This window comes from Pan troglodytes, chromosome 9 (genome assembly GCF_028858775.2).
Source record: "Pan troglodytes isolate AG18354 chromosome 9, NHGRI_mPanTro3-v2.0_pri, whole genome shotgun sequence".
Lineage (NCBI taxonomy): Eukaryota > Metazoa > Chordata > Mammalia > Primates > Hominidae > Pan > Pan troglodytes.
In genome coordinates, this window is record NC_072407.2 from 132,215,014 (window position 1) to 132,236,058 (window position 21,045).

Sequence of the window (21,045 nt, forward strand, 5' to 3'; positions counted from 1 at the left end):
CACTGAAGATGGATGGGTGTAATGTTTGTGTATTTGAGGCAGAGGTCCCTTACCTGAACAAATCTGCAACGTAGATATAAAAAATTTAGGTGGCTAGGTGCGGTGGCTCACGCCTGTAATCCCAGCACTCTGGGAGGCCGAGGAATGTGGGTCACCTGAGGTCAGGAGTTCAAGACTAGCCTGGCCAACACGGTGAAACCCCGTCTTTACTAAAAATACAAAAATTCGTCAGGCACAGTGGCGCATGCCTGTAATCCCAGCTACTCAGGAGGCTGAGGCAGGAGAATTGCTTGAACTCGGAGGCGGAGGTTGCAGTGAGCCGAGATCCCACTGCACTTCCAGCTCCAGGGCAATAGAGCAAGACTCTGCCTCAAAAAAAAAAAAAAAAAAAAAGATTTAGGTAAAAGATGGTGGTCAACAGAATGTTTATCTGGCCAAGAAAAATAGAAGCTAATGGGTAGCTTCAGAAGTTAGGTTTCCTTGCAGACTTTAAAAAAAAAAAAAGGTGGGGGTGGGGCACACAAAACAAGCCAACTAAATTTTCATATCTGTATTGAAGGCCTAGAATTGTGGGGATCGTTTGGTTACCATAGGAGAGCCAGCCTAAGGATGGCAAAGCAAGAACTTATGTCCTCAAGGATGTCACTGAATTGCTAATTTAACCAACTCTGAGGCTGTTTTTTGTTTTAAATAAATGTCCGTATTGTTTAAGCCACCTGATTCAAGGTTTTCTGATAACATAAATTGAATACCCTCATACACATGGCCCATAGGTACTTCAGCAGGTCCCAAGTGAATTCATTATCATCTCTGAAAAATGCATTCTTCTTTTTCAAGTACTCTGGTCAATGACAGGACCAGCTCCAAAAAGCTAAAACCCCCAAATGTCCATGTTCTAATCCCTTGAATTTGTGAATGATACCTTTATGGCTTTGCAGATGTGATGAAATATCTTGGAATGGGGAGATTATCCCAGATTACCCAGGTGGGCCCTAAATACAGTCACAAGTCTCCTTATACAAGGAAGGCAGATGTAGACTTGGCACACACAGGAGAAGGTGAAAAGTGGGGAAGAGGAGGTGGTGTAGCAACGTGAAGACTAGTGATGAATGATATGGTCACAAGATGAATATGCCTGCAGCCCACATAAGCTGGAAGAGGCAAGGAATGGTTTCTCTCCTAGATCCTTCGGAGGGAAGGAGCACTTGCCAACATCTTGATCTCAACCCAGTTATGATTATTTCAAGCTTCTGTGAGGAAATTACTTTGTTGTTTTAAGCCATCTAATTTGTGATAATTAATTACAACAGCCACAGAAAACTAATACAATTTCTCTTCCCCTTTTCCTCCTAACACAGACCTGGTCACCAAGACCTATCTCAAATCCATCCCTTCCTTTCTCCACTGCCACTGTCTCTGCGTCTGCCTTGGACTACTGAAACAGCATCCTGATTGATCTCCTTGCCTTCAGTCTCACTGGCCTTATATTAATCTTTACTGTTATTTAAACTGTCTCTAAAATACAATTATCTGAGTCCAGACACTTATTAGCCCACAGCTTGATAATCACGCTGAACTATCAACAGTACTTGGTACTTTTCAGCACTATCCTACACCCTATCACATCTGACATGGACTGATTTAAATACATAAAATCCTTGAGATCTGGCAGAACTATTATCATCTCCCATTACATTGATGGGGAAATTAAGGCTCAGAGAATTAAATGACTTGGCTAAGGTTACAGGGCTAGTAACAGCAACTTATATCCTGATGGTAAACTTTCTCGCTATTTTATAATCTCTCTATTATGCTTTTAGATACTTTAAGCTGCTATCTCTCCCTCCCTGCTCTGCAAAATGAACTCTTTGCTCTAAACTGCTTTTGACTCATCATTTTCCATATATATCATACATATTCCCACTCCCCCAGCTCTGGTCCCTTTTTGGAATTCCCTCCTCACTGATCTCCACAGGTCAAATTCTACTTTATTTTGTTTTCCCTTCTAAGCTAAATGTCAGGAAAGCCTTTGTTGTTTTTTTTTTTTGAGACGGAGTCTCATTCTGTCGCCCAGGCTGGAGTGCAGTGGCGCAATCTTGGCTCTTGAATTGCTTGAACCTCCGCCTCCCGGGTTCAAGCAATTCTCGTGCCTCAGCTTCCTGAGTAGCTGGGATTATAGGCGCATGCCACCATACCCAGCTAATTTTTGTATTTTTAGTAGAGACAGGGTTTCACCATGTTGGCCAGGCTGGTCTCGAGCTCCTGACCTTGGGATCCGCCCACCTCGGCCTCCCAAAGTGCTGGGATTACAGGTGTGAGCCACCGCGCCCGGCCAGCCTTCCATTTTTAATGTCACTTTCAGATGTACTTTCAAATATATTCTTTGGATCTTAAAATCTTAATGAAACTAAAGATGAGAAAAATAAAGATTAGAGAAAATATGGCCTAACAGGGATTCAAATTCAGAGCCTCTGACTTTAATTAAATCCTATCCTCATTTTACTATTAAACCAAGCTGTCTTTCTCTACACTGAACTCTGGTGGTAGTTCTGTTGGGACTCACTGATCCTGTGTTTGATAGCGTATCAATTTAGGTTTACCAGGGTATACACTCTAATCTCTCCAAGGATTATTCCAATATATTTATGGAATCAATCACATCTGTACTTCCAGCATAGGTTCTTTAAAAATCACTTTATGAGTGCTTTCCTGATATAATTCATGTACAATAAACTGCATAGTGGACAATTTGATGAGTTATAACATATATATCACCACCACAATCAAGATAAGGAATACTGCCACAATTTCTGTAAGTTGCTTTGCAGTCTCACCTTCCTGTCCTTGCCAGGAATTATCAATGTGCTTTACACTTTAGTAGCTCCATTTTCTAGAATTTTATATAAATGGGATTATATAGTATGTACTCTTTTTTTCTGGCTTCTTTCATGGACATAATTACTCTGAGATTCATCCATGCTGTTGAGCGTAAGGATTTTTGTTCTTTTTATTGCTGAATACTATTCCACTGCATGGATGTAACACAATCTGTTTATCATTTAATTGTTGATAGACTTGAGTTGTTTGCAGTTGGGCTATTACGAATAAAGCCGCTATGCACATTTGTGTACAAGATTTGTGTGGACAAACCAGCAGATGTTCTTAATTATTTCTGTTTCTATACCATTTATGTGTTATACTCTTAATATGGCTTATTATACTGCAGTGATTCCATAAAAAAAGTCACTACTCTATTCACCAGTATAATACTTTACATACAAGTGATCAGTAAGTAGTTTACAGATTTTGCTCACCCATGGGCCTAATGAGACTTGACAGAAAAGGCTGAGCCTTGTCTATATTCTATAACTGCCTAAAAGAGTACATACACTGGTATGCAACAAGATCATAAGAAAAAAATTAAAAATTAAAAAAATAAATAAAAGTGTGCATTGAAAAATTGCTGAATAAATGTTCTTGATTTACGGTGCTTATTTTTGGGATAAGCGTATTATTCTTTTATGTTCAATCACATTATTATTAAAAGCTTAATTGCAAATGATAAACAAAACATATAAATTAGTATTTTAAGAGTGTAACATACACAACATACAAATGTTTTGCAGGAAACCTGTTAAAACAATTGATTTAGGAATGGAAGAACCACAGCTCAACGTAGAAACTTCATGTTAAACTTACATGGAAAATGTATACGTGTACTCAAACTAGTGAAAATTACAACTCACCCACCCCACCAAAAGTTATTAAGACGTTTCTCACTATTAAGACTCTTTTTTACTTTACAAATATAGCAGTACCTCATATTTTATATTTTGCTCTAAACTTGTCACTCTTATCAATCTAAGTAAAGGTATTTTCCCATGATATGAGCCAAGTTTTTAGATTAGATTCACATGAGAACTCGTATTTGGGAACATGCTTTTTCTTTTTCTGAACACTACTGAAAGTGTTTTGTGATCTTTATTTCACACTAGTTTACTTCCCTTAAGTGTTTTTTAAGTTTTCAAGGAGAATTTCAAATGGACTACTTTATCTGAGTTTTAAAAAGATAATTTTAGGCCTGGAACAATGGCTCATGCATATAATCCCAGCACTTTGGGAGGCCAAGGCAGGAAGCTCATTTGAGCCCAGGAGTTCAAGACCAGCCTGGGCAACACAGAGAGAACTTGTCTCTACTAAACATGAAAAAAAAAAAAATTAGCTAAGTGTGGTGCTGTGCACCTGTAGTCCTGGCTACACAGGAGGCTGAGGCAGGAGGATCACTTGAGCCTGGGAGGTTGAGACTACAGTGAGCTGTGATTTCACCACTGCACTCCAGCCGGGATGACAGCAAGATCTTGTATCAAAAAAAAAAAAAAAAAAAGACCATTTGGCCGGGCGTGGTGGCTCACACCTATAATCCCAGCACTTTGGGAGGCCAAGGTAGGTGGATCACCTGAGGTCAGGAGTTTGAGACCAGCCTGGCCAACATGACGAAACTCCATCTCTACTTAAAAAAAAAAGAAAAGAAAAGAAAGAAATTAGCTGGGTATGGTGGTGCACGCCGTCATCTCAGCTACTTGGGAGGTTGAGGCAGGAGAATCGGTTGAACCTGGGAGGCGGAGGTTGCCGTGGGCCAAGACTGCACCATTGCACTCCAGCCTGGGCAACAAAAGCGAAATTCCATCTCAAAACAAACAAACAAACAAACAAACAAACAAAAAAACCATTTTATAACTAGTTGTTTTTCAATGAAACAAAGATTCTAATCATTTTACTCTATGAATAAGCCCTTTCTAGTTCAGAGATTTGAAAAAGTAATGGAGAGTTATCAATAAATCAATTAAATCAGAAACATTAAATGATTAGAATTTCCTCTCGTTAGTAGTCACCAAGTCATGCTGATTGTTACTTTCTACATCAAGAGAAGATAATATACATTGAGTAACTCCCACCAAGTGTCACTATCTCACTCTGGACTCACAAGCTCTGGTAAAAGGATTTTTTAAATCCAGTTATAGGCCGGGCACGGTAACTCACACCTGTAATCCCAGTACTTTGTGGGGCCGAGATGGGTGGATCTCTTGAGGCCAGGAGTTTGAGACCAGCCTGGCCAACACAGCGAAACCCCGTCTCTACTAAAAATACAAAAATTAGCTGGGTGTGGTGGTGCATGCCTGTAACCCCAGCTACTACTCAGGCGCCTGAGGCACAAGAATTGCTTGAACCTGGGGGGCAGAAGTTGCAGTGAGCTGAGATCACGCCACTGCCCTCCAGCCTGGGTGACAGAGAGAGACTCTGTCTTAAAAAAATAAAAATAAAAATAAAAATAAATCCAGTGTTAAATGAGGAGACAGAAAATCAAATTAAATTGTCCATTTCCCTATAACTAAGTTAACAAAACCATGATTTACACAAAGGTCTATATGACCAAAAAAAAAAAAAAAAAACTTCAATTCCCAGTTATTTCTCCCCACCCCATTATGTTGTCGTTTATAATAATTTAACCCATTTATGCCAGAGGTTGCAATTATTTGAATTTTTGCAATCAGACCTTAGCGATGACCTTGAGCAGGACAGCAATAACTCCCACATGCTTAGTGTTCCAATAATGGAACGGTAGGCAAAACAGGTTAATCAGAGTACTTAAGGGATATCTGCTATTCACATCATATTATTTTATCTAGAAAGAAAGACTGAATAGAGGGCCTATCTATCTTATTCATCCATTTGGCTCCTTACATGAGCAAGTAAAATTCAAGTTAGTTTTAGTCAACTAGCATTTAAAGAGCTCCTTATTTTCCCTAAAGACTTTTTAAGTGTTCACACCAAGTACTCAAGAGTTCAACTGCATATACGCTTTAAAATATGTATACAAGTGGAAGCAACATCAGCCCCGAGAACTGAGTAGCTGTACTGTGTGACGTCATGATCTAGGCACTTCTTGGACAGCAATGTCTCACCTGCCAATGAAAAACTCCTGCGCAAGAAGATCAAGAAGCAGAAACTCAAACTGCGGCACCAGAACCTAAAGTTGCAGGGGCCTCAAATCTGACCCTGTCAGAAACTCAAAATGGAGATGTGTCTGAAGAAACAATGAGAGGTAGAAGGGTTAAAAAATCAAAACATTCTATGAATGTGGGCTTATCAGAAGCTCAAAATGGAGACATGTCTCAAGAAGCAGTGGAAAATATAAAACCTAAAAAATCTCCCCAGAAATCCACCGTATTAACCAATGGAGAAGCAGCAATGCAGTCTCCCAATTCAGAATCAAAAGAGAAAAATGGTGAATGATGCTGGGACTGATACAAAAAAAGCAAAAACTGAAAACAAAGAGGAATCTGAGAAGAAAGTGCCGAGGCTCCTAAAGAAACAGAAAATAACGTAGAGAAGCCAGATAATGATGAAGATGACAGTGAGGTGCCCAGCCTGCCCCTGGGACTCACAGGAGCATTTGAGGATACTTCATTTGCTTCTCTACATAATATTGTCAATGAAAACTCTGAAGTTAAAAAAAAAAAAGGGTTTTACCAACATGACTGAAATTCAGCATGAAAGTATCAGACCACTTCTGGAAGGCAGGGATCTTCTAGCAGCTGCAAAAACAGGCAGTGGTAAAACCCTGGCTTTTCTCAAACCTGCAGTAGAACTCATTGTTAAAATTCATGCCCAGGAATGCATCCGGAGTCCTTGTTCTCTCACCTACTAGAGAATTAGCCATGCAAATTTTTGGTGTTCTTAAGGAGCTAATGACTCACCACGTGCATACCTACGGGTTGATAATGGGTGGCAGTAACAGATCTGCTGAAGCACAGAAACTTGCTAATGGGATCAACATCACTGTGGCCACACCAGGCCGTCTGCTGTATCATATGCAGAATATCCCAGGGTTTATGTATAAAAACCTGCAGTGTCTGGTTATTGATGAAGCTGATCGTATCTTGGATGTTGGGTATGAAGAGGAATTAAAGCAGATTATTAAACTTTTGCCAACATGTAGACAGACTATGCTCTTTTCTGCCACCCAAACTCGAAAAGTTTTGAAGGCCTGGCAAGGATTTCTCTGAAAAAAGGAGCCATTGTATGTTAGTGTTGATGATGATAAAGCTAATACAACAGTGGATGGTCTTGAGCAGGGATATGTTGTTTGTCCTTCTGAAAAGAGATTCCTTCTGCTCTTTACATTCCTTAAGAAGAACCGAAAGAAGCTCGTGGTCTTCTTTTCATCTTGTATGTCCGTGAAATACCACTATGAGTTGCTGAACTACATTGATTTGCCCGTCTTGGCCATTCATGGAAAGCAAAAGCAAAATAAACGTACGACCACATTCTTCCAGTTCTGCAACACAGATTTGGGAACACATTGTGTATGGATGTGGTGGCAAGAGGACTGGACATTCCTTAAGTCAACTGGATTGTTCACTATGACCATCCGGATGACCCTAAGGAATATATTCATCGTGTAGGTAGAACAGCCAGAGGCCTAAATGGGAGAAGACATGCCTTGCCAATTTTGGGCCCAGAATAATTGGGTTTTCTTCTACTTGAAACAATCCAAGGTTCCATTAAGTGAATTTGACTTTTCCTGGTCTAAAATTTCTGACATTCAGTCTCAGCTTGAGAAACTGATTGAAAAGAACTACTTTCTTCGTTAAGTCAGCCCAGGAAGCATATAAGTCATACATATGAGGTTATGATTCCCATTCTCTGAAACAGATCTTTAATGTAAATAACTTAAATTTGCCTCAAGTTGCTCTGCCATTTGATTTCAAAGTGCCTGCCTTTGTTGATCTGAATGTCAATGGCAATGAAGGCAAGCAGAAAAAGCGAGGAGGTGGTGGTGGATTTGACTACCAGAAAACCAAGAAAGTTGAGAAGTCCAAAATCTTTAAACACATTAGCAAGAAATCATCTGATAGCAGGCAGCTCTCTCATTGAAGACATGCCTTTCTTTCATCTTGAATAACTGTCCTAAAATGAATTTTTTCCCCTTGATTTAATAAGATTTTTGTAGCCTTTAGAATTTAAACTTATCTAACAAGAGTATAAATTGACTTGGGTTGCAAGCACTGAGCACTGTAACTTCTATCAAGTCTCTTTTTATTTTTGGGATATAAAACAGGCTCTAATTTTCTTGGTTGCCCAAGAGCAGAGCAAGAATATTAGGTCTTTCTTGTGATTATATAATATTTTAATTTTAAATATCCCTCCCTCATACACACAAATGTATGTTACTGTTTTAATATAATTAAATTTTTGTACCTTTTAAAAAAATATGTACACAAGTACTGTGGCTTTCGCCAACTTACCTCTGCACAAGCAGTTAACTTTATATATGTCTTGGTATGGGGTTGAATTGGGTTCTCTAAAAAGATACGTTGAGGTCCTAAACCCCAGTGCCTCAGAATGGGACCTTATTTGGAAATGGAGTCTTTATAGAGGTAATCAAGTTCAAGGGAGATCATTAAGGTGTCCTCGTATAAAGCGGACATTTATAGACAGACATGCACATAGGGAGGATGCCCCATGAAGACAAGCCAAGGCACTACCAGAAGCAAAGAGACGTGGAACAAGAGATGCTTCCCTCATGGCCCTCAGGAGGAACCAACCCTACCTATGCCTGATTTCGAACTTCAAGGCTCCACAACTATGAGACAAAAATTTCTGTTAACAGCCACCTACTTCGTCATAGTTTGTTACGGCACCCTAGCAAACTAATACATGTTGCTTTTTAATAAACTAAATGTTTTGACTAAAAGTCACAGATTGTCAGAAGAGATAAAAGCATTCTTAAATATATGTTTTTTTATAAGAAACACACTTTAAATAAAAAAAGACAGATATGGAAGAACATACATCATGCAAACAGTACGTACAAGAAAGCTGGAGTTGGCTTACTTTAATATCAGATAAAGCAGACTTAAGACAAAGTATTATCAAAGATAGAGGTGAGTAATAAAAAATGTATATGCTTCAAAATAAAACACTGACAAAATTAAAGGGAAAGATAATTCCACAATAATAATTGACGATTTTTTTTTTTGAGATAGGGTCTTACTCTGTTGCCTAGATTAGAGTGCAGAGGCACAATCACAACACACACAGCCTGGACCTCCCGGACTCAAGCAATCCTCCCACCTTAGCTTCCTGAATAGCTGGGACTACAGGCGTGCACCACCTCACCCAGATGATTTTTGTATTTTCTTGTAGAGACAGGGTTTCAGTATGTTGCCCAGGCTGGTCTCAAACTCCTGGGGCTCAACGAATCCACCCACCTTAGCTTCCCAAAGTGCTGAGATTACAGGTGTGAGCCACCGTGCCTGGCCTAAAGTTGAAGTTTTTTTTTTTTTTTTTAAAGACTGAGTCTCGCTCTGTCACCCAGGCTGGAGTGCAGTGGCATGATCTTGGCTCACTGCAACCTTCAACTCCTGGGTTCAAGCGATTCTCCTGTCTCAGTCTCCCAAGTGGCTGGGACTACAGGTACGTGCCACCACGCCTGGCCACTTTTTGTATTTTTAGTAGAGACGGAGTTTCACCATGTTGGCCAGGCTGGTCTCAAACTCCTAACCTCAGGTTATCTGCTTGCCTCAGCCTCCCAAAGTGCTAGGATTACAGGCGTGAGCCACCACGCCCAGCAATAGTTGAAGATTTTAATATCACCTCTCTGCAATTATAGAACTGAACCACACAGACACAGACACACACACACACACACACACACACACAAAACCATCAGTAAAGATAAAAGATCTGCAGCTTGGGAAACATGGTGAAACCCATCTCTACAAAAAATACAAAAATTAGCCACACATAGTGGCATGCACCTGTAGTGCCAGCTACTTGGGAGGCAGAGGTGAGAGGATTTATTAACCCTGGGAGGTGGAGGTTACAGTGAGCCAAGATCGATCCACTGCACTCCAGCCTGGGTAACAGAGTGAGACCCTGTCTCAAAACATTAAAAAAAAACCGTAAAGGGCAATCATCGTCACCAAACTGACATTTATAGTATAGAATATACATTATTGTCAAGTGCAAAGTGGTATGTTCACCAAGAAAGATCATATGCTGGGCCATAAGACAAATCTTAATAAATTTTAAAGGAATGAATGCACAGAGTATGTTCTTTCACCAAAACAGAAAAAAATAAGTAATAAAATATCAAGAAAGTCCTAAGTATCTGGAAATTAAACAATGCACTTCTAAATAATAACCCATGGGCTGGTCAAATAAGGAATCAACAAAGGAAACTGGAATATATTTTTAACTGTAATTCAGCTAGGCATAGTGGCACGCACCTGTAATCCCAGCTACTTGGGAGGCTGGGGCAGGAGAATCACTTGAACCCAGGAGGCAGAGGTCGCAGTGAGCCGAGACCGTGCCATTGCACTCCAGCCTGGGTGACACAGCGAGACTTCGTCTCGGGGGAAAAAAAAAAAAAAATGATGGTCTCTAAATATCAATGACTTACCACCTCATACCCATGTGAATGTCTAATGTAATAGTAAAAAAAAAAAAACAAAATAACAAGTCTTGGCAAGGATGTGGAGAAATTAAAATCCTTGTGCACGGTTGGTGGGAATGTAAAATGGCGTAGCCACTATAGAAAACAGTATAGTGGGGCTCCTCAAAAAATAAAAAATAGAAATTACCATATGATCCAGCAATTCCATTTCTGGGTAGATACCCAAAAGAAGTGAAAGCAAGGACACACCAGTATTTGTACATTAATATTCAAAGCAGTATTATTCACAACAGCCAAAAGGTAGAAGCAACCCAAATGTCCACAAGAGATGAATGAATTAATGAGATGTGGCATAAATACACAATGGAATATTATTCAGCCTTAAAAAGGAAGGAAATTCAGATATATGCTGCAACACAAACAAACCTTGAAGACATTTTGTGAGTGAAATAAACCAATAATTAAGGAACAAATACCATATGATTCCGATTACACGATGTACTTAGAGGACACTCAAATTCAGAGACAGAAAAGTAGAAGGGTGGTTGCCTGGGGATGTGGGGAGAGAGAGATGGGGAGTTACTACTTAACGAGCACAGAGTTACACTTCTGAAAGATGAAGAGAGTTCTGAAAGATGGGTGGTGGTGATGGTTGTATAATAATGTAAATGTACTTAATGCCACTGAACTGTACCCTTAAAAATGGTTATGATGGCAAATTTTATGTTACGTGTATTTCACCACACACACACACAAATCAATGGTCTATGTGTCTACCTTAGCTAGAAAAAGAGCAAAGAAAACCCAAAATAAATAGACAAAACAAAGCACAGACATAAATTAAACAGAGAAGCCATAGGAAAAATTAAAGCCAAAACTTGGTTCTCTGAAAAAAATAAGCAAAATTGATAAATCTTTAGCTAGACCAATTAAGAAAAAAAAGAGGAAAAAAGTGAAGGCGGGGTAGCAGAAGGGAAACCTGTGAAAGAGACAGATACACAGAATAACCAGCATAGTAGGAGTTACTTCAGAAACCAAGGGTACAAGGTATTTCAAGGAGTGGTGATTGACAGTGTCAAATGCTGCTGACTGGTCAAATAAGATAGAAACCAAAGTCTATTTGATTTAGCCACAGAGGAATCACTGATGACCTTATAATAGCATATAAGAAAAAAGTAGAATTAGAAGCAAGATTGCCACAGAAAAAGAAAGAATATACAGACATGAGGAAGTGAAAACTGTGAGTAAAGATAATTCATCATAAAGCAGCTAGGTTCTAAAAATAGAGCAAGGGGGTTAGCTGGACAGAAGTAAGGGGTCAGGCGAGGATACTGATTTTTTACAGAATGGACAAGCTAGAAAATGTTTTTTTCCCTTGTTACTCTCTCAGATTTTTTTTTTATTAAAGTAAAATATAAACAGAATGTTTTGATTTTTGTTGGAAAAGACACAGAAAAGAGGGAAAGGTTAAAGATACAGGAAACGGGTGATAACAGATGGTATAAGGTCCCTAGATAGGTAGAAGGAAATGGGATTCAGAGGATGAGTGAAAGGATTAGCCTTAAACAGGCAGAGGCCCAGGCTGGGGAGATGGGGAGAGGAAAGAAAGAGTACAGCTATAGTTAAGTTTATTGGTGGCGTGGTGAGAAGTAGCTAGAGTTCTTGTCTGGCTTTGGCTTTACTCCTCTTTCAAGTTTTAAGAGGTAGACTCCTGAGAGAAAAGATGATGAAGTAGAATTTTTAAGAAAATGAAACATGAAAAATAACACGTGGAGGCCGGGTATGCTGGCTCATGCCTTTAATCCCACCACTTTGGGAGGCCAAGGCAAGCAGATCACGTGAGCGTTCAAGACCAGCCTGGGCAACATGGTAAGATCACGTAGATGCGGGCATCTACAAAAAATATAATAATCCGCTGCGTGTGGTGGTGTGCATCTGTGGTCCCAGCTACTTGGGAGGCTGAGTTGGGAAGATGGCTTGAGCCTAGGAGGCAGAGACTTCAGGGAGCAGAGACTGTGCCATTGCACTCCAGCCTGGGCAATTGAGCCAGATTCCGTCTCAAATAAATAAATACATGTGGAGAAAAAAGTAGAAGGATGTATGATAAGAGGCACTGAAGACCCAACTGCTTTGAACCATTTTATATTAAAAGTAGTAACAATAGGCAAGGTGCAGTGGCTCATGCCTGTGATTTCAGCACTGTGAGAGGCTGAGTTGGGCAGGCTGCTTGAGCCCAGGAGTTTGAGACCAGCCAATGCAACATGGCAAAACCCCATCTCTAGTACAAAAATTAGATGGGAGTGGTGGAGTGCACCTGTAGTCCCAGTCACTCAGGAGGCTAAGGTGGGAGGATCTCTTGAACCCGGTGAGCCCAGGAGATCAAGGCCATAATGAGCCACGATCACACCACTGCACTCCAGCCTAGGCGACAGAGGGAGACCCTGTCTCAAAAAAAAAAAAAAGTAATAATAATCATTAGTTTATAGTTAATACTTACATAGTACCCAATATGTGCCAAGTATTGTTCTAAGTACCCTTTACATATTATGTAACTTAATTTTCACATAAACTTTTGTGACAGCTATCACCAGGTATCTTCATTTACCAGTGACGAAAAGGCAGCATAGACAAGTTAAGGAACTAGCCACACAACAGGTAACAGAGTCAAGAGTTGAACCCAGCTAGCATGCTAATTGGTGCTCCTTACACTATGCTATACTGCCTCTCAAAGTGAAGTTAGGTAAAACTAGTGGCGGAAAGTAGAAAGAAGGAAAAAACAATACCAAGTGGACACAAAGACAAAGAGAAGCACCGATTCCTGTAAATAAAAATAATTCTCTTGGAAGAATGGGTTAGTTTTATACAGCATGTGAAGTGCACCAAAGACAAAAGAAACCGTCCTGATTCAGTAATGGAAAGCCACAAAAAGGAAATGAGCAGTGGGAAGGTCCAAAGCAGAAAGTAAGAAGAGCAAAGAGCCAAAGAAAAAGTAAAACCCAGGAAAAATGTAAAAAGGAGAAAAAGCTGTAAGTAGAAGAAACACATACACACAACAGTAAACACCACCAGTAAAAAAGTGAAATGAGGGCTGGGCGTGATGGCTCACGCCTGTAATCCCAACGCTTTGGGAGGCTGAGGCGGGTGATCACCTGAGGTCAGGAGTTCGAGATCAGCCTGCCTGACATGGTGAAACCCCGTCTCTACTTAAAAAATACAAAAACCTGCTGGGTGTGGTGGTGCGCGCCTGTAATCCCAGCTACTCGGGAGGCTGAGGCAGGAGAATCTCTTGAACCCGGAAAGTGCAGGTTGCAGGGAGCCAAGATCACACCATTGCGCTCCAGCCTGGGGGACCAGAGTGAAACTCCATCACACATACCCACACATACACAAAAGTGAAATTAAAGCAAAATAAGTAAATCTAAGTCCCTGAAAAACTTATTCTTTATTTTCTTATCAAAGAGCACGATTATTTAATAAAATACACTATTGGATATGCTTATCTGCCAAGAATAGGCAAGGATCAGATACCTAACAGGTTAAGATTGGAATAAAAGAAAATAATTTTTAAAAGGAATCATCTAAAGTTGTTTCAGAAGCTAGAGAGTAGTAGTTCCACAAAAACTAGATTCCAGAGACTCACAGTCTTAGTTACACGTTGCCAAGATGTTTGTAGTTATGCTGAGTGCGTAAAAAACTATCAAAACCAAATCAATAGCAAATCACTTCAGCATTAAAAAATACATACCAAGGCCGGGCACAGTGGCTCACACGTTTAATCCCGGCACTTTAGGAGGCCGAGGTGGGTGAATCACCTGAGGTTGGGAGTTCAAGACCAGCCTGACCAACATGGAGAAACCCCATCTCTACTAAAAATACAAACTTAGCTGGGCGTGGTGGCGCATGCCTGTAATCCCAGCTACTCGGGAGGCTGAGGCAGGAGAATTGCTTGAAGCTGGGAGGTGGAGGTTGTGGTGAGCCAAGATGGCGCCATTGCACTCCAGCCTGGGCAACAAGAGCGAAACTCCATCTCAAAAAAACCAAAACAAAAACAAAAAAACACCCCCCAAAAATATCATTTAATACCTGTAGAAGGATAGCAATATCCTGAAGTAAAAGAATATCAAAATTGTAAAAAGGCCAGGTATCAAACATCTGTAATTTTGAGTTTTTTTTTTAAAGCTATATAAGGAAAGTTAAAAGGGAAGAATATTCAACGTGGAGACAAAGAAGGATGTTATTCTCTAATTAATAAGCTTCAGCCACCCATTTCACTCTTGCAAGACAGAGTTATCAACGTGAAATAACATGATAATACAAGTCAGTGATTTACTCCAGGGTAAGTTATGTAAAACTGTGCCAGCCAATATCAACATTGTAACTAATAATATTAGTGAAAAAATTAATTTAACACTCAATGTGGCCTTCAAGCATAATACAAATCTAACGTATTTTTTTAATTTTTAAAGGCACACATACAATCACTATTTTAAATCCTATGGCTTGGAATATTTCTAGCTCATTGCTTAAAATGGGGTGAAGTATTTCTACTATAAAGAACAAAGAAAAACTAATGTAACTTTTAGCTTAACAGGAGATAAATTTTAAACAATTATTCTGAAGTACCAAGGACTATCCATTACAGTTGTGAATGTGGTAGCACTTAAAAAGCAAAAACACCCCATAACGCTTATATAGAGTGTATTCAACAGGGGTTACAAAATGTCAGGAAACCACAGGCAGAAATTTGATACATGAAATATTTATAAGAGTATTAAAAAATCATATTGGAAGAAGCTTAATTAGAAGCCTCCTAAGTAATGAGGGAACCCTCTTTACAACAGTCTTTAATGCTTGACCATTTTCAGTGATAAAAGACTAGGAAGAGTTAATAAATTTTTCAGAAGATCATTGTACACAGACATGGAGGATACAGCATGTTACTGGTTTTTACACAGCTGCCATTACTGCTTTATAATAAGAATATACATATATTTTTTTCTTTTTTTAAAAAAAATGGATTTTTCCAGTGCTCTATATATTCAGAGAAACTTCTCTAGAAACAAACTATAGAAATGATCCCTGAAAGTACAGTCCTAAGAATATATTTTTAGTCAGTAACATTTTATTTTGAAAACTTTTACATACAGCAAAATTTAAAGAATTTTATACCAAGCTGCAAAGGAGGAAGTCAAACTGTTGCTGTTTGCTGATGATACAAACTTATACCTAGAAAACCCTCAAGATTCATTTGAAAAGCTCCTAGATCTGATAAATGAATTCAGTGAAGTTTCAGGATACAAAATTAATGTACACAAATCAGTAGCACTGCTATACACCAATGATGACCAAGCCGAGAATCAAATCAAGAACGCAATCCCTTTTACAACAGCTGCCAAAGAAAAATTAAAATACTTAGGAATATACCTAACCAAGGAGGTGAAAGATCTCTACAAGGAAGACTAGAAAACACTGTTCAAACAAATCATCGATGACACAAACAAATGGAAACACATCCCATGCTCATGGATGGGTAGAATCAATATGGTGACAATGACCTTACTGCCAAATGCAATCTACAGATTTAATGCAATTCACATCAAAATACCATCATCATTCTATAGAACTAGAAAACACAATTCTAAAATTCATATGGAACCAAAAAAGAGCCCACATAGTCAAAGCGAGACTAAGCAAAAAGAACAAATCTGGAGGAACCACATTACCTGACTTCAAACTACACTACAAGGCTATAGTCACCAAAACAGCATGGTACTGGTATAAAAACAGGCATGTAGACCGATGGAACAGAATAGAGAACCCCAAAATAAAGCCAAATACTTACAGCCAACTGGTCTTTGACAAAGCAAACAAAAACATAAAGTGGAGAAAGGACACCCTATTCAACAAACAGTGCTGGGATAATTGGCAAGCCACATGTAGAAGAATGAAACTGGATCTTCATCTTGCATCTTACACAAAAATCAACACAAGGTGGATCAAAGACTTAAATCTTAAGGCCTGAAACCATAAAAATTCTGGAAGATAACATCAGAAAAACTCTTCTAGACATTAGCTTAGGCAAAGAATTCATGACCAAAAAACCAAAAGCGAATGCAACAAAAATAAATGGGACCTAATTAAACTAAAAAGCTTCTACATAGCAAAAAAAATAATCAGCAGAGTAAAGAGACAACTCAAAGTGGTAGAAAATTTTTGCAAAGTATGCATCCAACAAAGGACTAACATCCAGAATCTACAAGGAATACAAACAAACCAGCAAAAACAAACGCACAAACAAAAACCACCAATCCTATCAAAAAATGGGTTAAAAAAAACATAAGACAATTCTCAAATGATATAAAAACAGCCAACAAACACATGAAAAAATGTTTAACATCCCTAATTATCAGGGAAATGCAAATTAAAACCACAATTAGATACTACCTTACTCCTGTAAGAATGGCTATAATTTAAAAATTAAAAATAATAAATATTGGCATGACTGTGGTGAAAAGGGAACACTTTTACACTGCTGGTGGAAATGTAAACTAGTACAACCACTATGAAAAACAGTATGGAGATTCCTTTAAGAACTAAAAGTAGGCTGGGCACGATGGCTCACGCTTGTAATCCCAGCACTTTGGGAAGCTGAGGTGGGCGGATCACCTGAGGTCGGGAGTTCGAGACCAGCCTGACCAACATGGAGAAAACCCATCTCTCCTAAAAATACAAAATTAGCTGGGCGTGGTGGTGCATGCCTGTAATCCCAGCTACTTGGGAGGCTGAGGCAGGAGAATGGCTTGAACCCAGGAGGCAGAGGTTGCAGTGAGCCGAGATTGCGCCACTGCACTCCAACCTGGGCAACAAGAGCTAAACTCCACTCAAAAAAAAAAAGAACTAAAAGTAGAACTACCATTTGATCCTGCAATCCCATTACTGGGTATCTACCCAAAAGAAAATAAGTCATTATGTGAAAAAGACACATGTACACACACTTACAGCAGCACAATTCACAATTGCAAAAATATAGAACCAACCTAAACGCCCATCAAACAACGAGCAGATAAAGAAAACGTGGTATATTTACACCATGAAAACTGAATGAAATAGTGGCTTTTGCAGCAACTTGGATGGAGTTGTAAGCCATTATTCTAAGTGAAGTAACTCAGGAATGGAAAACCAAATATCGTATGTTCTCACTTATAAGTGGGAGCTAAGCTACAAGGACGCAAAAGCATATGAAGGATATAATGGACTTTGGGGACTTGGAGGGAAGGGTGCAAGTGGGGTGAGGGATAAAAGACTACACATTGGGTACAGCGTACACTGCTCAGGTGACGGGTGCACCAAAATGTCAGAAATCACCACTAAAGAACTTATCCATATAGCCAAAAACCACCTGCACCCCCAAAACTATCAACATTCAAAAAAAAAAAAAAATCAAAGAACAAGCAAAAAAAAAAAAAAAAATTATAGTTGAATACCTGAATAGCCATACCTAAAGCCCACCATTAACATTCTACTGTAGCCCGGGTGTGATGGCTAACGCCTGTAATCCCAGCACTTTGGGAGGCCAAGGTGGGCAGATCACAACTTAAGGAGACCGAGACCATCCTGGCTAACACGGTGAAACCCCGTCTCTACTAAAAATACAAAAAAATTAGCCAGGCATGGTGGCAGGCACCTGTAGTCCCAGCTGCTTGGGAGGCTGAGGCAGGAGAATGGCGTGAACCCAGGGGACGAAGCTTGCAGTGAGCTGAGATTGTGCCACTGCACTCCAGCCTGGGCAACACAGCAAGACTCTGTCTCAAAAAAAAAAAAAATTCTACTGTTATTGTTTTATCACATACCTATCCATCCATCAATCCATCTTGATTTTTACTCTACTGTTAAAATGCCTTTTAAAGTAGTATCTAAATGCAGTTTCTGAAGCAAGGGGTCAGAAACTCCCGCACCTATTAGAAAGGAAAATGATATACAATCATGCGTGGCATGTGTCCCTCAATGATAGACCACAAATACCACAACCGTCCCATATTATAATACCATATTATTATTATTTTTGAGACAAGAGTCTCGTTCTGTCACTCAGGCTGGAGGGCAGTGGTGCAATCTGGGCTCACTGCTGGAGGAATCACATTACCTGACTTCAAACTATACTACAAGGCTATAGTTACCAAAACAGCATGGTACTGGTGTAACCTCCCAGGTTCAAGCAATTCTCCTGTCTCAGCCTCCCAAGTAGCTGTGACTACAGGTGCATGCCACCACACTTGGCTAATTTTTGTATTTTTAGTAGAGACAGGGTTTCACTATATTGGTCAGGCTGGTCTCGAGCTCCTGACCTTAGGTGATCCACCCGCCTCAGCCTCCCAAAGTGCTGGGATTACAGGCATGAGCCACCGTGCGCAACCCTGTAATACCATATTTTTACTGCACCTTTTCTAGCTTTAGATATGCTTAGATATACATATACTTTCCACTGCATTACAAAAGCCTACAGCATTCAGTACAGTAACATGCTGTACAGATATGTGGCCTAGGAGCAACAGGCTATACCATATAACCTAGATGCAGAGTAGGCCATACCATCAAGTTTTGTCTAAGTACACTTTATGATGTTCATACAATGACACAATCGCCTAACGACGCATTTCTCAGAACATATCCCCGTTGCAATCTCTGAGGTTGTTACAGCATCAGTCATGTAGTTCCCTATTCATGGTGACTGAAAATTTATTCAATTTTTATGACTTGTTACATTTAGTTGTGAGGTGGAGCAAAGCAGCTAAGTGCTAACTCTAAACAGCCTTGAATTTGAAAACTGGGTCGGCCACTTATTGTGATACTCAATGCAAGTCATTTAATGCTTTTAGATATCAGTTTCCTTACTGCAAAATAAGATACTAGTAGCAATGTCAAAGTGTTAATGTGAGATTTAAAGAAGATAATGTATAAAATGTTTAGCACAGCTGGCATACAGAAAGGGCGTAACAAATGTTAGCATTATTATCAACACTGTATTAGTTCATTCAGCCTACACAACAGGTTCTAGCTGCTACATGGCTACACATACCCATGCAACTGTTTATAGTATTCTTTTTCATCACCTTATATGTTCTAAGAACCTTGGGTAGTGTATGTATTTTACTGAGATTAAAGACAGAATGAGGGTGAATGGGTCCAAGTGCAAGCATTCCCCATCTTCCCACTCCACTCCCTAATGGAACTAGATGTTCACTCTGTTATTGAAAGCATGATTGTGGAGTCCTAGTAAGGGAAAAGGAGTCAGGCGGGTGGGAAAAGGAGTCAGGCGGGTGGGAAAAGGGTACAGCAAAAAGAAAAAGCAGATAAGGTAAAAGTCTGCCTTTCTTCATGGTCCAAGACACACAGCCCTCTTGCACAAATAACTCACAAGCTTTCTGCACTCAACTTATCACCAGACTCTCAGCTGACAGAAAAATGCAAGTTAGCTCACTGCAACCTTGGCCTTATCAGTACCGCACATAGCCCTCTCTGCAGCACACAGCAGAAGCATCATCCTATAACATCCCCAGCAAGCCATTGTCTCCTGGCAGTCAGCTTCTCTCTTGCTGATCTGCCCGTTGCACCCTTGCAACCAACCTACTTTCACACTTTCTCTAATAAATCTGCCCTTCTTTACCTACAATTGCCTTGGTAATTCCTTTACCACCTGCAACGCCAGCCTCAGCTAGTGTGACCTATGACAGTGAGGATGAACACAAGAAAACACACTATAGGCACAGTTTTGCTTTTCAGCACTTGGTTGACAAGAGGCTGATAAACTGCCTAATTGTGCTCTGCTTACTTTAGATGAACACTGCTCCCTCTTAAAACTTCATTTGAGATCACATAATTATGATTTTATATCAAATTTGGTCCAACCCAAACAAAATGTGTTATCTCCACTGATTACACATCCAAATGCCTTTTTTCTGTACATAGCATATTTATGCCAGTTTTGTTGTAGATGGAGTCACCTGGGCGCAGTGGCTCACGTCTGTAATTCCAGCACTTTAGGAGGCCAGGATTACACTTCAGGAGGCCGAGGCAGGTGAATCACTTGAGGTCAGGAGCTCGAGACCAGCCTGGACAACATGGTGAAACCCCATCTCTACTAATACAAAAATTAGCTGGGCGTGGTGGTACACGCCTGTAATCCCAGCTACTAGGGAGGCTGAGGCAGGAGAATCGCTTGAACCCAGGGTGCAGAGGTGGATTGCAGTGAGCTGAGACCAAGCCACTGCATTCCAGCCTGGGCAACAGAGGGCGACTGCATCTCAAAAAAAAAAAAAAAAAAAGTTAAAAAAGTAGATGGAGTCATAAAACCTCTACCAACTACCTGCCTCTTTAAAGACATGATTTAAGTAAAAGCTACAGTTCTATTTTTATGGAATTTTTATTTAAAAATATGGTATCTAGGCCTACGGCTACAGGCTTACACGTGTAATCTTAGCACTTTGGGAGGCCAAGGCAGCAGGATCACTTGAGCTCAGGAGTTTGAGAGATCAGCCTGGACAACATAATGAGAAATCTATCACTATTTTAAATCACTATTTAAA

General features: G+C 39.8%; 1 protein-coding gene and 2 pseudogenes across 18 annotated transcripts in view; 1 reads left to right on the forward strand and 2 right to left on the reverse strand.

Annotated features, from left to right (window-relative positions):
- The window catches only part of ZBTB44 (zinc finger and BTB domain containing 44), an 87,648-nt gene that overhangs the window by 62,265 nt on the left and 4,338 nt on the right, over window positions 1–21,045 (reverse strand). The window lies entirely within an intron of this gene.
- On the forward strand, window positions 5,955–7,938 carry LOC466851 (ATP-dependent RNA helicase DDX18-like; annotated as a pseudogene).
- LOC112204950 (small nucleolar RNA U3) lies at window positions 15,475–15,557 on the reverse strand (annotated as a pseudogene).